The sequence below is a fragment of the Geotrypetes seraphini genome, chromosome 8 (assembly GCF_902459505.1).
Source record: "Geotrypetes seraphini chromosome 8, aGeoSer1.1, whole genome shotgun sequence".
Taxonomy (NCBI): Eukaryota; Metazoa; Chordata; class Amphibia; order Gymnophiona; family Dermophiidae; genus Geotrypetes; species Geotrypetes seraphini.
The window spans coordinates 166,755,859-166,772,272 of NC_047091.1; the positions used below are offsets into that span (position 1 = coordinate 166,755,859).

Sequence of the window (16,414 nt, forward strand, 5' to 3'; positions counted from 1 at the left end):
GGTAGGGTTGCCAGATTTTCCTTTCAGAAAATCCAGACCCCCTAGCCCCGTCCCCCAGGCCTGCCTAGTTCCGCCATCCCCGCCCCTAAGCCCGCGCTAGCCACGCCCCCTATTTCCTGCTCTCGGCGGGCAGGGAGGAAGTCCGGGCATGCATGACCGTCACACGCGCGTGCGCACATTATGTCGTCGCTTGATGGCCGCGCATACGCAGATTTCCTCCCAGCCCCAATACGGCTTTTCAAAACCCGGACAAAGTGCCGGGTTTTGAAAAGCCGTCCGGACCCCCGGACTTGTCCTTAAAAGGAGGACAGGTTTGGGGAAATCAGGACGCCTGGTAATCCAATCCAAGGGCATACACGGTGGAGATGTGTGGCCTAATAGCTAGAGCAATAACCTGAGAACGAGGGTAACTGGGTTCAATTCCCAGTGTAGCATTTTCTGATTCTAGGCAAGCCACTTAACCCTCCATTATCCAAATCAAAAAATAACATAAGAATGGCCTTACTGGGTCAGACCAATTCTCCATCAAGCCCAGTAACCTATTCTCACGGTGGCCAATCCAGGTCCCTAGTACCTGACCAAAACCCAAAGAGTAGCAACATTCCAGCATCTCAAAAAAATAGCAAGATTCCAGAACCCCAATGAGAGCAACATTCCAGAGCTGAGAATGTGATGTCATAATGCCTCATTCCACAATGCCTCAGAGCCAACCTTATCAGTAATGCTACAATGGTTTGATTGTCCTATACTTGGCTCATATAAGAACATAAGAATACATTACATTACATTACATTACATTAGGGATTTCTATTCCGCTATTACCTTGCAGTTCAAGGCGGATTACAAAAGAATTATCCAAGATGTATTACAACAAGAACTTACCAAAAAAAAAAATAATTGGTCATTTTCAAAAAGAGTAAGAAATGGGTAAGGTTATTTGTTTGGGGTAGTTGGCTTTAGTGAGTGGTGGAGTTTGAGACTTGCGGTATTATTTCTTTTTTCAGAGTTTTCTTGAAGAGTATGGTCTTTATTTCTTTTCTAAAAGTCTTGTAGTCGAAGGATGCCGTCAGTAGATTGGCAATTTGGTTGTCTAGTTTGGCTGCTTTAGTGGCCAGGAGGCCATCATATAGTTTTTCATATAGCCATACTGAGTCAGGCCAATGGTCCATCTAGCCCGGTAGCCCATTCTCACGGTGTCCAATCCAGGTCAGTAGTACCTGGCCAAAACCCAAGGAGTAGCAACATTCCAGCATCTCAAAGAATAGCAAGATTCCGGAACCCCAATGAGAGCAACATTCCAGAGCTGAGATTGTGATGTCATAATGCCTCAGAGCCAACCTCATTAGTGATGTTACAATGGCTTAATTGTCCTATACTTGGCTCACATAAGAATATAAGAATAGCCCTACTGGGTCAGACCAACGGTCCATCAAACCCAGTAGCCAGTTCTCATGGTGGCCATTCCAGATCCCTAGTACCTGGCCAAAACACAAAGAGTAGCAACATTCCAGCAAGATTCCGGAACCCCAATGAGAGCAACATTCCAGAGCTGAGATTGTGATGTCATAATTCCTCAGAGCCAACCTCATTAGTGATGTTACAATGGCTTAATTGTCCTATACTTGGCTCATATAAGAACATAAGAATAGCCCTACTGGGTCAGACCAATGGTCCATCAAACCCAGTAGCCAGTTCTCATGGTGGCCATTCCAGATCCCTAGTACCTGGCCAAAACACAAAGAGTAGCAACATTCCAGCAAGATTCCGGAACCCCAATGAGAGCAACATTCCAGAGCTGAGATTGTGATGTCATAATGCCTCAGAGCCAACCTCATTAGTGATGTTACAATGGCTTAATTGTCCTATACTTGGCTCACATAAGAACATAAGAATAGCCCTACTGGGTCAGACCAATGGTCCATCAAACCTAGTAGCCAGTTCTCATGGTGGCCATTCCAGATCCCTAGTACCTGGCCAAAACACAAAGAGTAGCAACATTCCAGCAAGATTCCGGAACCCCAATGAGAGCAACATTCCAGAGCTGAGATTGTGATGTCATAATGCCTCAGAGCCAACCTCATTAGTGATGTTACAATGGCTTAATTGTCCTATACTTGGCTCACATAAGAACATAAGAATAGCCCTACTGGGTCAGACCAATGGTCCATCAAACCTAGTAGCCAGTTCTCATGGTGGCCATTCCAGATCCCTAGTACCTGGCCAAAACACAAAGAGTAGCAACATTCCAGCAAGATTCCGGAACCCCAATGAGAGCAACATTCCAGAGCTGAGATTGTGATGTCATAATGCCTCAGAGCCAACCTCATTAGTGATGTTACAATGGCTTAATTGTCCTATACTTGGCTCACATAAGAACATAAGAATAGCCCTACTGGGTCAGACCAATGGTCCATCAAACCCAGTAGCCAGTTCTCATGGTGGCCATTCCAGATCCCTAGTACCTGGCCAAAACACAAAGTGTTTCAACATTCCAACATCTCAAAGAATAGCAAGATTCTGGAACCCCTAGGAGAGCAACATTCCAGAGCTGAGATTGTGATGTCATAATGCCTCATTCCATAGTGCCTCAGAGCCAACCTCATCAGTAATGCTACAATGGTTTGATTGTCCTATACTTGGCTCACATAAGAACATAAGAATAGCCATACTGGGTCAGACCAATGGTCCATCAAGCCCAGTAGCCTGTTCTCGCGGTGGCCATTCCAGGTCTCTAGTACGTGGCCAAAACCCAAGGTGTAGCAATATTCCATTCTACCGATACAGGGCAAGCAGTGGCACCCCATCACACCTCAGGGCAAGGAGTGGCTTTATATAATAAGTAAACCACTTTGATTGTAACCACAGAAAAGCAGCATATTGAAACCCATCTCCTTTCCCTTATGATAGCATTCCATAAAGACACATACCCTCTCTTTTACTAAAGGGCGTTAAATGCTAACGCATCCATAGACTAACATGCACGCATTAACGTTTAGCGCACGCTAATCACTTAGCACACCTTAGTAAAAGAGAGCCATAGGGGCTCATTTTCAAAAACTAAAGACATCCAGAAAATGGCATAAAGTGGCACTTAGACCTTTTACACACCAAGACCCTTTAATTTGGAACTCTCTCCCCTTGCACCTTAGAGTTTAAAATGCTTCCTTTTTAAAGATGCCTACAATTGATTTATCTTATAAATATAATTTTATTATCACTTGCCCTGTCATATCCTTCCTAATGTTTCTCCCTTTTATGTACTCTTTCTTGTCAAATTGTAGGTCTTCCCTTTTTTCCTATTGTATTCATGTTGCAACCCCAACCAAGTATGTTGGTCTCGGAAGGTCTATGTTTATTATTTGCTGTTTGTGCCCTATTCATATTTAAACTTTAATGTACAATGCTTTGTATCCCAGGAGAAGCGTTTTATCAAATTTTAATAAACTATGAAGACGTGTAAGTGCCCATTTTCAAAGCCGAATTTCTGGATGAGGTGATGGTGCAGGTTTTAGATTTGTTAGGAACTGGGTGACATATTGGGGAACGGGGAGCCTATTCCGCAAAGATGGGCTCCACCTTAACCAGAGTGGAACCAGGCTGCTGGCGTCAACGTTTAAAAAAGGAGATAGGGCAGCTTTTAAGCTAGAAACTGGGGAAAGGCCGACAGTTGTTCAAAAGAGCATGGCCAACAAAGTTAGGCGACCTAAGGTTGGATGTTCTCACTGCCAAGACATCCAAACAGGTCATTTTGGAAAAGAAAAAAAAACAAACATTGGACATCTAGTGGTTTCGTAAAAAGACATTTCTCTGCCCTGACCTTTGGACATCTTGTGGAAAATGTCCAAAGTCAATCTTAGACATCCAATCGAAAATTCCCCTCATAAGCACCCTAAAAACCTTTATCAAATAATACCTAAGTATATGCTCTCCTAAGCTAGTGAATCATAGACAATGAGCCTCTAGATATTCTAGGGCAATTATATAACATCACATTTTTTATTATTTTATGTGTATTTATGTATTTAATTAATTAATTATCTGTTCTGCATTGTCACTGTTGTTCATAATTATGATTAAGGACTGATCATACTTTTGTGTTTCAAAATTATGTGTATTCCTGGTTGAATCTCTAAACCAAAGTAAATAGATTTTATGGCCTATAAAAGTAATCTTCTAATGGTTAAAAGCTTGTACCAGTGCTGTAATTGTATTAAAATGTTATTGGCCGGCAGCCATTTTCTTTGCCAGAAGAAAGACTGACTTCCCTGGTATATCTCTGGGATGTTCCTATTTTACTCCGGAGATTTACTTCTGACATAATGTATATATGAAGGTATTGAAACAAGTTCATGTGAGCAAAACTAATGAAAGGAAAATAGTAAAATAGAATTTTATTCTGTTTGCAGATATGAAAATAAATAATTGAATAATATGCTGAATGGACTTTGACATAGTGAAGCTTTTTGTTAAATCAGACAGAATTTTTTTTTTTTTTAAACTAAACATTATCTTATCTATCTATGCTCACCGATGGGCCTATTAATGTCCCAGGCAGTAAAGGAGGCAGGGTCCGTGGTAGGTGACTTGGTTGTTGCAATGATGGCGCCACTAGATAGAGGCCATATAAGAGCCCAAGAAAGCTTTTCCTACAACCACTGTAGCAGTTACAGCAAGATGGAGCACTAGTATTGTATCCTATCTGACAGGGGTAGGCAATTCTGCTTCTCGAGAGCCATAGGCAGATCAGATTTAGATAGATTTGCATCTCAAGGAGGCAGTGCATGCAAATCCATCTCATACACATTCATTGTTGATATCCAGATTTCCCCGGATATGTCCTCCTTTTGAGGACATGTCCAGGGGTCTAGATGGCTTTTCAAAACCTGGCACTTTGTCCGAGATTTGAAAAGCCCGACAAAAGCAGGCAGTGGGGGGCGGGACTGGGGGCGGGATTAGGATGTTACAGAGCGGGAATGGGTGGAACTGGGTGGGCCTGGGGGCAGAACTAGAGTTCTAGATTTTCCAATTGGAAAATCTGGCAACCCTATGAAAACCTGACCTGTGGCTCTGAAGGACCAGAATTGCCTACCCCTGCTCTATGACAGTGTCCTGCAAACTTGTTTTTAGCTCAGGCACTCCTAATGGAGCAAATGATTTTCTGTGGCACACAAAAAGAGGAGACATGGCCCACCCATGGCCCTTCCCACAACCCCGACCTTCTCCACCCTCAGCTCCGCCCCACACGAACCTCGTCTCGTCTTCCCTGAGCTTGGAGCCGCACGTAGGAGGTCTCCGAGCATGTGCGTACTTCGATGCGATGATGCCATAGGCATGCGCACGTGGGCACGATGTCATCATGTCAACATCCACCGCATGCTCCAAGGCCTTCTAGAAGGGGCCCCGAGCTCAGGGAAGATGAGACAAAGTTCATGTGAGGATGAAGCGGAGGAGAGGTGCCGGCATACGTGTCGTGTATTCATGAATCCCTGGCGGCACACCCGGAATCCCTTCGCGGCACACTACTGTGACGCAGCACACAGTTTGCGATACACGGCTTTAGGAGACACATTGCTGATCGCAGTGACCAATACCCTGACTATGGCCTCATTCATCCTTAAGATAAGAATTGCCACTGCTGGGTCAGACCAGTGGTCCTTTGTGCCCAGCAGTCTGCTTACATAGCGGCCCCCAGGTCAAAGACTAGTGTTCTAAATGAGTCCAGCCTCACCTGCGCACGTTCCAGTTTAGCAGAAACTTGTCCAACTTTGTCTTGAATCCCTGGAGGGTGTTTTCCCCTTTAACAGCCTCCAGAAGAGCATTCCAGTTTTCTACCACTCTGGGTGAAGAAGAACTTCCTTACGTTTGTACGGAATTGATCCCCTTTTATCTTTAGAGAGTGCTCTCTCGTTCTCCCTACCTTGGAGAGGGTGAACAAACCTGTCTTTATCTACTTTGTCTTGAGTCCCTTGAGGGTGTTTCCCCCTATATCTTGAATCCCTGGAGGGTGTTTTCCCTTATAACAGCATCCGGAAGAGCGTTCCAGCTCTCCACCACTCTCTGGCTGAAGAAGAACTTCCCTACATTTGTACGGAATCTAACCCCTTTCAACTTTAGAGAGTGCCCTCTCGTTCTCCCTACCTTGGGAGGGTGAACAATCTGTCTTTATCTGCTAAGTCTGTTCCCTTCAGTATTTTGAATGTTTCGATCATGTCCCCTCTCAGTCTCCTCTTTTCAAGGGAGAGGAGGCCCAGTTTCTCCAATCTCTCACTGTACAGCAACTCCTCCAGCCCCTTAACCATTTTAGTCGCTCTTCTCTGGACCCTTTCGAGCAGTACCGTGTCCTTCTTCATGTATGGCGACCAGTGCTGGACGCAGTACTCCAGGTGAGGGCGCACCATGGCCCGGTACAGCTTCATGATAACCTTCTCCGATCTGTTTGTGATCCCCTTCTTAATCATTCCTAGCATTCTGTTCGCCCTTTTCGCTGCCGCCGTGCATTGTGCGGACGGCTTCATCGACTTGTCGATCAGAACTCCCAAGTCTTCCACCATTCAAACACGCACGTGCACACACACACTTTAAGACAGATTTCTTCAGTCCTAGAATGTAAGAGTGTAGTCAGTAATTGGATTGCTTTCTGGCACAGCCAGGAAAATGCAGCAGACAAGGTTAGTAACGACCTCGAGACAGTAAGGCTTATTCTGTGAGAGAACTAAAGCACTATTAGCTTGGATAAAAGAGAGGGCTTCTGCATCTGCTACTTCAAAGAAGCAAGGGACGAGGTTTAAATGGAAAAAGATACAGAAATAAGAGTTATCTAAGTTGATATTAAATTTAATGTACAGTAATTGATCAGCAGTTTGGTTATTAAATTAGAAATGCACAGCTTTGGGCCGAGATATTATTCCTCCACCCCCCATAGGCAGTGGATAAGGACTGTGATGATGGTAGAATTTTATTCTAATGCACAACCGGCTTTTCAGTATGTGTCTAGGAAGGGTTTTGTTCCTATTCTAGGAGCTATCCGGGGGGTAATGAGTGGTGTGGAACAGGATGTGAATCGCTTCTTCACTCTTTCCAAAGGTACATGGACTACAGAGCATGCAATGGACTAAATAGTACACTGAAAACAAAGCAGAAAAAATATTTCAGTATTCAGTTTTGGAATTCAGTGCCACAGAATGTGGTAAAAGCGCTTAGCATTACAGGTTTGAAAAAGGATGGGACAAATTCCCAGAAGAAAACCTCGTAGACCACTATTAAGGTGGACTTGGAAAAAAATCTATTTCTTATTCCTAGGATTTTACTCTTTTAGGATTCCTGGATTGGCTACTGTTGGAAACAGGATACTGGGCTTGATGGACCTTCGGTCTGTCTCAGTATAGCAACTCTCATGTTTTTATGTGAACCAAGGACAGTCAAGCCATTGTGACATCACTCATGAAAATGGCTCTTAGGTACTGGTGGAATGAGGCATTATGACATCACAATCTCAGCTCTAGAATGTTACTACTTTTTGGGTTTCTGCCAAGTCCTGGGTTGGTCACAGTTGGAAATAGGATGCTGGACTTGATGCACCTTCGGTCTCGTTCAGTAAAGAAATGCTTATCTACTTATGTATTTATATCTTTAGAAACAGAGGTTTAGGTGTGAGAAACATGGCAGTCAATATTCAGCTGGGGGCATGCAGAATTAGCCTAGAATGTTGAATACTAGGCCATTGGCATGAAATATCTGGTGTTAATTCATTCTGTACTAAATGCCAGAGGTTATGCAGGTCTCAGCCGATTCTCAATTGGGACCCATATAAGATATTTCAGCTAGGACCTGCATGATATCTGAACAGGACCTGACCCCCTCGCCCCATTCTAAGCCCCATCTTCCAGAAGACCATCCAGAAGACCATGAATTCCCCTTTCCTCTTTCCTACATCCCAGAAGAACATTCAGACCTTCCAAGATCCTCCTCACTCCCACACCCTCATAAGAACATCCAATGCCCCCCCCCCCCCCCCAACTGATCTTACACAGATTCAAGGTGGGCCTACCTGTCCAATCCCTGGTGGTTTAGGGATTAAAGCAGGAGTGTCTCTTTAAAATGACTCATTCCAACAAAGGAGCAATATTTAGTTGATCCCTCTATGGCTCTTTTCTGTAATTGTTTCTATCACTAGCATGGTCCTCAGATACACTACCTTGGGCTCCTATTGATTCATAGCCCCAGGCTTTATGTGTGGCCTCCACATGTGATATGATAATTTTAAATAACTTATTACCAACAATTATAAATAGTTTAAATAGGTTAGTAATATAGCTTATCTTAGACGTGGTCTTCAAGACTGGGATAGCTTAGCTGACATGTTTCACTAAACAAGTTTCTTCAAGGTCATATATCCCTATGAAAAACCAGTGCAGCTGACGGTAGTAAGGGCTGATATGCTCCTGTTTTTTTTAATCTGAAAATTAAACGGACCGCTGTATTATGGATTAGCCTTAATCTTCCCAAGATGGTTTTATAAGCTCCTAAATAGATTATATTGCAATAGTCAAGAATAGATAAAATCCAGAAAAGTCAAATTTTTTTCTAGTTAATCCTTCAGACAGTATAAAAGAAAAGGAATTACATCTGAATGGTCAAACTTTCTCAATCTCAGCTTCAATTAAAATTTTGGGAGTTATACTTGACCGCTACCTAACTTCGGATGATCATACAAATTTATTGATGAAAAAATGTTACACAATTTTGTGGAAACTTCAGATGATAAAAAAATATTTTTGATAGTGCATCATTTAGATTATTAGTACAATCTTCCATTTTGTTTGTTCTGGATTATTGTAATATAATATATGTGGGAACTCATAAAAAGCTTCAAAAGAGATTGAGACTTATACAGAACACAGCAGTCCACCTAATTTTTGGTCTGAAAAAATATGACCATATTACTCCATCTTATCGACAATTGCACTGGCTGCCTTTTGAGGCTAGAGTGTTGTTTCAATTTGGTTGTATATATTTTAAAGTGTTGTTTGGAATGTCGCCTATCTACTTGACCTCATGTTTTAAACCAGGGGTGCCCACACTTTTTGGGCTTGCGAGCTACTTTTAAAATGACCAAGTCAAAATGATCTACCAACAATAAAAAAATTTTTAAAAACCCACAAAGCACACTGAAAGGCAGAGAAAATGTTAATTATCATTCATATTCCGGGTTTTTTTTCAAAGAGGTCAAGGCAGATGACTCTATGCAATGTCATCTCAATAACAACCATACAAAAATAGACAAATATAGCCCCTCCCTTTTTACTAAACCACATAGCAGTTTTTAGCGCAGGGAGTTGCGCTGAATGCCCCACGCTGCTCTCGACGCTCATAGGCTCCCTGCGCTAAAAACCGCTATTGTGGTTTAGTAAAAGGGAGCCATAGTGCAAAATATAGACAGCAGATATAAATTCTCAAAACAGACACATTTTGATCACTAAATTGAAAATAAAATCATTTTTCCTACTTTTGTTTGGTGATTTCATGAGTCTCTGGTTGCACTTTCTTCTTCTGACTTCTTCTGACTTCACTCTGGCTGCACTTCTTCTGACATCTTCTGATTTCAGCCCACTCCTTCTTTCAGCCTCCTTTATGCTTTCTCTCTTCCATACCTCATTCTCTCCCCCAACTTTTTCTTTCTTTCTCCCTGCCTCCTGTTCTTTCTTTCTCTCTCTCTCTCCATGCCCACTTTCTTTTTGTCTCCCTGCTTGCCCCCTTTGTTTCTTTCTCCCTGCCCTCCCCCAAGCCACTAGGTTTGCCGTCGCCACCGGGGAACAGGCCTCCAAGCCACCGCCCCCCAAGCTCTGCATGCAGAAGCCTTGCACTGACCAGCATTCTGCTCCCCTTCAATTCTGATGTCGGAGAGGAAGTTCCGGGCCAGCCAGGCAGCGATTGGCTGGCCCAGAAATTCCTCTCCGATGTAAGAATTGATGTCGGGGAGAGGAATGCTGGTCAGCGTGAGGCTTCTGCAGGCCCAAATCTCTGGATCCCCAGGGCCGAGGAAAAGAAAAGAAAAAAAGCCAGTCTTCCATGAGAGCCGTTCCAGTCTCTTTTTAGCACGACACTCAACTTCCCATTTTCAGGCTCAAGACGTCAGAGCAGCAGCAGCAGCTCCAGAATTTTTGGGCAGAGCACCTCCTGCTCCCGACCGCCTTTCTCCAGTCTGGCTTGTCAATTCTGCCAGGGGCAGCTGGCGCTCAGCTCTCAAGGGTCGTGACTTCCCTAGACCTCCCTCCCGCCTTCTCCCGAAGGAAGTGACATCATCCCCCAGTCGGACGACGGGTTCTGGCAGTCGGGCAGGAAGGGCGCAGCAAGAATGAGTGTGCGTGGGGAACCTTGGGGAGATTCCGGTGGGGAACCTTGGGGAGAGGAAGGCTGATCGGCCGGCCGATTGGAACGGCAACACGAGATCGACTGGCGTTGCCTTCCCGATCGACCGGCCGATCTGCGATCGACGTGTTGGGCACCCCTGTTTTAAACGATACAAACCCAATAGGATTACTCGAGGGCAATATTTATTTGTTCTTCCAACTATCAAGTCTTGTCATTACAAGAGATTCTTCGATAAATTGCTCAGTTTTCAGGCAGGTAAAATGAATTTATGGTTAAGTACCATTATCTCTTAGGCTCCCTCATACATGTCTTTTAGGAAATTACTAAAATCTGATCTATTTGATAAATTTGTAAACGGATGTTTTAGTATTTTGATTGATAAATGTATATTGTTTTTATAGTTGTATTTTTTAGTGGATCTTAACGTACTTTTAGCAAATTGTATTTTACACATTGATTGTATAATTTTTTATATATGTGAACCGCCTAGAACTATGTGGTAGGACGGTATATAAAAATAAAATTATTATTATTATTAATGCTTGAACTGGTAATCTGAAAGAAGTAGGGTCAAAATATTTTTTGATGGAACGCAACTTCCATAATGCAAAGAAACATTTCTTTACAAGCATATCAGTATGCTCCCTCAGGGTTAAATGGCGGTCGAGTATGACTCCTAAAATTTTAAGAGACGAGGCTATTGGATATTCTTGCCCTCTTAAATAGAGAATTTTATCCGTAATTTTATCGTTGGGACTAGCCAAAAAGAATCTGGGTTTTTCAGTGTTTAATTTCAATTTAAATTCAATGGTCCATTGTTCAAGCTGATTTATTTCAGTGGTAAAAGAAATGACTGGTATCAGTATTGTGATGTCATCAGCATAAATGTCTTTGAAATTTGGAACTCATTTGGGGAAGGCACTCTGCACATACGATCGATCTCAAAGTCATGTTTAAACTCTAAGGGCTCCTTTTACGAAAGCGCGTTTGCAGATTTAACGTGTATGACTTTTCATCACGCAGCAACCCCCCGCGCTAGCCGGAATACTACCGCCTGCTCAAGAGAAGGCGGTAGCGGCTAGCACGGCTGGCAGTTTAGCATGCGCTATTACCTGCATTAAACCGTTAACGCACCTTCGTAAAAGGAGCCCTAAATCTAGCAACTCGGGTAGAGTCGCATTAATAAAAGATACAATGTCGTGGCCGTCCCGGCCTTACAGTACACCTGATATGCAAAAGTTATTCCTGTGAGATCTGTTGTTCGCATCTTCTAATTCTTGTGCCAGGTATTTATTTTCTTGATCTGCCTCTGCAGTGTTTTAACATTATTGCTATTCACATCGATCTTCTGTTCAGCGATATCCATTCTAGAACGAAACACAGCAAACTCAGTCTTTAGTGATTGCAGATCGTTCTTGACATCTTCCATATCCTGCTTTATACCCACCAGAATCTCATGCACGGAATGCGATTCCTCTAAGATGGCCCGCTAGGCCTCCTCTTCAGACTTCCCAGATGTTGATTTTTGCGGAGAGATCAGCTGTACATTTCTCCTTTTTCCCCGACTTATTCACTGCCATATCGATCGTGCAACAGGAGAAATGGAAATATACTTCCAAGACTAGGGCTTTGTAGGGCAAATTTAGATTCTTGCAGACACTTCCCGCCGGAACTAAAACCTTAAGTTGCCATCTGCTGTAGTGCCCACTAGCGCCCCCTGGCTGTGCAACTTTATAAGAGTCTTTTTTGCTTGCCAAGCATGCTTTATTGGTGGAAACAGCTTTATAAAAATTACCCCTCAAAAGCAAAGGTTTTGGAGACAGGGGCCTGTATGTAATTTACAGTTTGTAAGTTTGAGATGAATAAAAATGGAATAGTTCCATTGCTGACCTGTTTTAACAACTCTAAAATCATTTACATTTTGTTACCACTTTTTATGAAATAGAAAATTCAGGCCGTTCAGCAGGGAAGGAAAGCGAAAATCATTTGAAGCATTCATCCTCTTATAGCTGTTCATTACCTTACAGATGTCAGCTAGAAGCTTTATTTTTAGGGTGGATATTACTGGCCCTGCCTTGGCAGTGCTCGAACATTGCATTCCGTGATTAGCACTTTTGTCCTCATTCAACCCAGATTTTTTCATTCGGCATCAAATGCTAAGAGATAATGATTTATTTAAAGCAAGCACCGCTGACATTAGGCTCATAACTCTATAAATAATCAGTAGTATTTTTCGGAGTTATTTATGGTTTACTGTATTATACTTTTGCTAGATTTGATTCTTGAATCTGGAGATTAAGGTTCATCAGATAAACACAGGCTTTGCTTATTTAAGAGAGAGGCCACTGAAAAGTTCTCAAAGTTGGGGCAACCTCCATCGAGGGCTGTACACTTACCCCCTCTTTTCCTAAGGCGCGCTAACCGATTAGCGCGGGCTACACGCTAACGCGTCCACAGACTAACATGCACGCATTAGCGTTTCGCCCGCGCTAATCGGTTAGCGTACCTTAGTAAAAGAGGGCCTTAGTCCAGCGATTTTCCACTTTTTTCGTTCCACTTAAGACAATTAATAGGCGGCATAAAAATAGCTAAAATAAATAAGGAAATAAAATCTTCGCTGTAAAGCAACTGTTTGGAAAAACCAAACAAACAAAGATGTATTTGAAATTTTGAAAAACAGGTGTCGGCTTACTGTTAGGGGTGTTTTTACGAAGGCGCGCTAGTGCGTCTTAGCGCACGCTAAATGCTAATGCGTGCTAACGCGTCCATAGGATATATTGGATGCGTTAACATTTCGTGCGCGCTGAGATGCACTAGCGCACCTTAGTAAAAGGACCCCTTAATGATATCACAGTGACATAGACTTTTGTCTGGGGAGCAATGTTGGAGGCCTATCACAAACTCAGCCTAAAGCTGCAAACAGTCGCCAAACTCAAGGAAGCTCTACAGATGATCTGGGACGGCCAGCAGAGGAACCAATCGACAAAGCTGTTAAGAATTTCCCAAAGCAAGTGAAGGCCTGTGTTAAAGCTGGGGTGTGGACATTTTGGGCCGGATTCTATAAACGGCGCCCTAGTTAGGCACCGTTGAATTACTGAAATTAAATTAAAATTAAGTTAGGCACAGAATGCCATGTAGCGCCTAGCGATGCCTAAGTGGAGGTAACTTCCGATACCGACCTGAAAAGTAGGCACGGTTAGGGGCATAGAATAAGTGTGGTTGAGTTAGGCGTTGGTAGGCGGCGGCCGGTAAATTGGTGATGGGTCAAAAGCGTGCGAGGACAAAGGTGCGCCGACAATCGAGCATGGACAACTGAGCACTGGGCTTAATTGCGCCGAAGAAAACCCATATTTTAAAGGGCTCTGACGGGAGTGTGTGGGAGGAACCCCCCACTCTACTTAATAGGGATCGCGCTGCCTCACGCTGCCATGTTGGGGAGGTGTGGGGGGTGTTCAATTGAATTGGCACTCAATTAACCGACACTCTCAATCAACTGGCAAAAAAAATGCCAGCCCCCCCCCCCCAATAAAAAAGACTCCCGTGCTCCTCGGACAACCTCCAAACAGCTCCACTCCCTCCAGCCCCCAAAGCAGTAGGCAGCCACAAATCTCCCTCCCTTCCTCCAGCCCTCAAAGCAGCAGCAGCAGCTGTCCTGACAATCCCCCTCCCTCTGGGCCCAAGGCAGCAGCGGCAGCTGATCCTAGTGACCCCCCCCCCCCCTTTAAGCCCAGAAGCAGCAGCTGGTCCTGGCCTACATCTCTCCTCACTTACCGAAGGAATAGCAGCAGCCGGTGAACAGAAGAAGTGCCGTAAACAGGCTACTTTCGGCCAGCCCTGGCAGGGCCTTTCCTCTGCTATGTCACTTCCGCCACGGCAGAAGAAAGGCCCTGCCAGGGCTGTCCAGAAGCAGCCTGTTTATGGCGCTTTTTCTGTTCACCGGCTGCCGCTACTCCTTCAGTAAGGGAAGGAGGGAGGGGGTTGTTATGATCGACTGCCGCTGCTGCTTCACGGCCAAGGGAGGGGGGTAGGGGTTGTCAGGATTGACTACTGCTGTGGGGCAGAGGGAGAGAGGGTTGTCAGGATTGTCTCTGCTGCTTTGGGGATTGGAGGGAGGGAGAGAAGGAAGGGGGTCGTCAAGAATGGCTGCCTGCTGCTACAGTACTTTTTACACTAATTCTCAACCAGCCAGAAACTTACAGTTATCTGGCATCCATCAATCTCCGTGGGTGCCAGATAGCTGAGAGTCTATTGTAATATGTAAGTATGATGACTAAATAAGGATGTAAAATTTCTCATTGATATTCAAAGCGGTTGCTGAGAAAATTGCAAAAAACTGTTGGAGGGTTACTTTTTTTTAATGCCTCACCCTATATAATAAATACCTTTTTCTATTTGTCACATAGGCATCCTGCTATAAAATCTTTTCCTAGAGGTACTGTTGGATTTACGGTGGCCACTGCTTGAACGAGGCCTTTCCAACTGGGGCTAGAGACCGCAAACGATGCAGGTTACCAGGTCGCCACCATGAAGAGGGAGCCAAAGCCTGCAGTGGAAGGTCGACGCCTTTGAAAATGCAATTTCTTCTAGAGCAGAAACTTGATTCTGGCCTCTGACATACACCCAGTGATTCCTGATTTGTTTTATCGCATTATCTTCCATTATTGTCTAATTTTTGCCATAGCAACTCAGCTAGTAAGAGCCAGATATAACGCATATACAGACAATGTTCAAAGCTATCAGGCCTTCTTCCCTGAAATACGATTTAGCGGATATTGTCCAATTAAAAGCACAGTACCTGATTCTACCATTCAGAGGCATTTGAATAAAAGGTTTCCACTAAACCCCAGTATTAAGGGAGGCATTATGTAAGACCGATATTGATTTTCTAGTACTCGAGTTAATTGAATGTGAATTATTAGTTACCAAACAAAAGTGTTCCTGCTACCGCTCTCTGCATCAGTGCATTGAATACCAGAAAATAATGGCTCCTGATGGATTTATTTGCTTCTTAGCTTGTCGAAAGCCTGAACTGAATCCACACATAGATGGGGCAGAGGCAGCCTTCTTTTTGCTAATCACTGAAAGCTTGTACTCTTTCGACGGTTCTTTGGTTTTCCACATCTTGAGACCTCATATCTGGAAAATGACATGGGGGCAAATTTGTCTATCTAATATAATAAAGCCCTAAGCGCGCCTGCGCACTCTCATCTGCGTGCTCCCGTTTTCCGTGAGCTGTAGGGACCTGCAGGTAGGAGTGCGCATGTGCGCGGTGGCGCAGAGCCTGTCAAACGCGGCGGCTCTTGCAGTCTGAAGGATGTGAACTGGCCAGGGCGACGTCAGCGGGGGGCCGGAACGGACTTTAATTGCTGCCTCCCAGGCTTCTCCTCCTGCTCTGGCTGGGTCCGCGTAAAAAAACAAACAAACCCAGAGCTCGCTTCGGATCCGGGAGGGTTGCGGGTCCTGAAACCTTCTGATTCTAGCAGCGTCTGCAGCACTCTACACACGCTGCTTCGGGGCCTTCTACTGAAGGCCCCGAAGCAGCAGTGTGTAGAGTGCTGCAGACGCTGCTGGAATCGGAAAGTTAGTCGGGACCGCGGGAAGGGAATGGGGGGGGGGGGCGGTAAGGGACTAAGGGAGCCAGCCAGATCACGGGAAGGGAAGGGGGGGGGTAGGGGAAACACTGCTGCTGCACAGGGAAGTGGTATGGGGGGAGGGAAATGGAGGGGGAGGGAATCCTGCTGTGGCTACTGCACAGGGAAGTGGTGGGAGAGAAATGCTGCTGTATAGGAGGCAGGGAGAGAGACAGATAGAAAGAAAAGAATAAAGACAGACAGGGAGGGCAGAGAGGGACACAGAAAGACAGACAGACAAAGGGGGCCAGGGAGAGAGACAGACAGCGGGAGAGAGAGAGAGACAGAAATAAAGACACACAGACATATATTCTAGCACCCGTTAATGTAACGGGCTAAAATACTAGTAAAATAATAATACAATACAACTTCTTACATCCCGCAAATTTCAACACGGAATCATTGCGGCTTAC

At 44.4% G+C, this 16,414-nt stretch overlaps 1 long non-coding RNA gene across 3 annotated transcripts in view; it reads left to right on the plus strand.

Moving 5' to 3' along the window:
- LOC117364501 overlaps positions 1 to 15,790 on the plus strand; it is a 189,452-nt gene extending 173,662 nt beyond the window's left edge. For all 3 annotated transcript variants that reach the window (XR_004540261.1, XR_004540262.1, XR_004540263.1), the window contains one exon: positions 14,775 to 15,790. This is a non-coding gene — a long non-coding RNA (uncharacterized LOC117364501). The remainder of the gene's footprint in view (positions 1 to 14,774) is intronic.
- Positions 15,791 to 16,414: the final 624 nt, after the last annotated feature.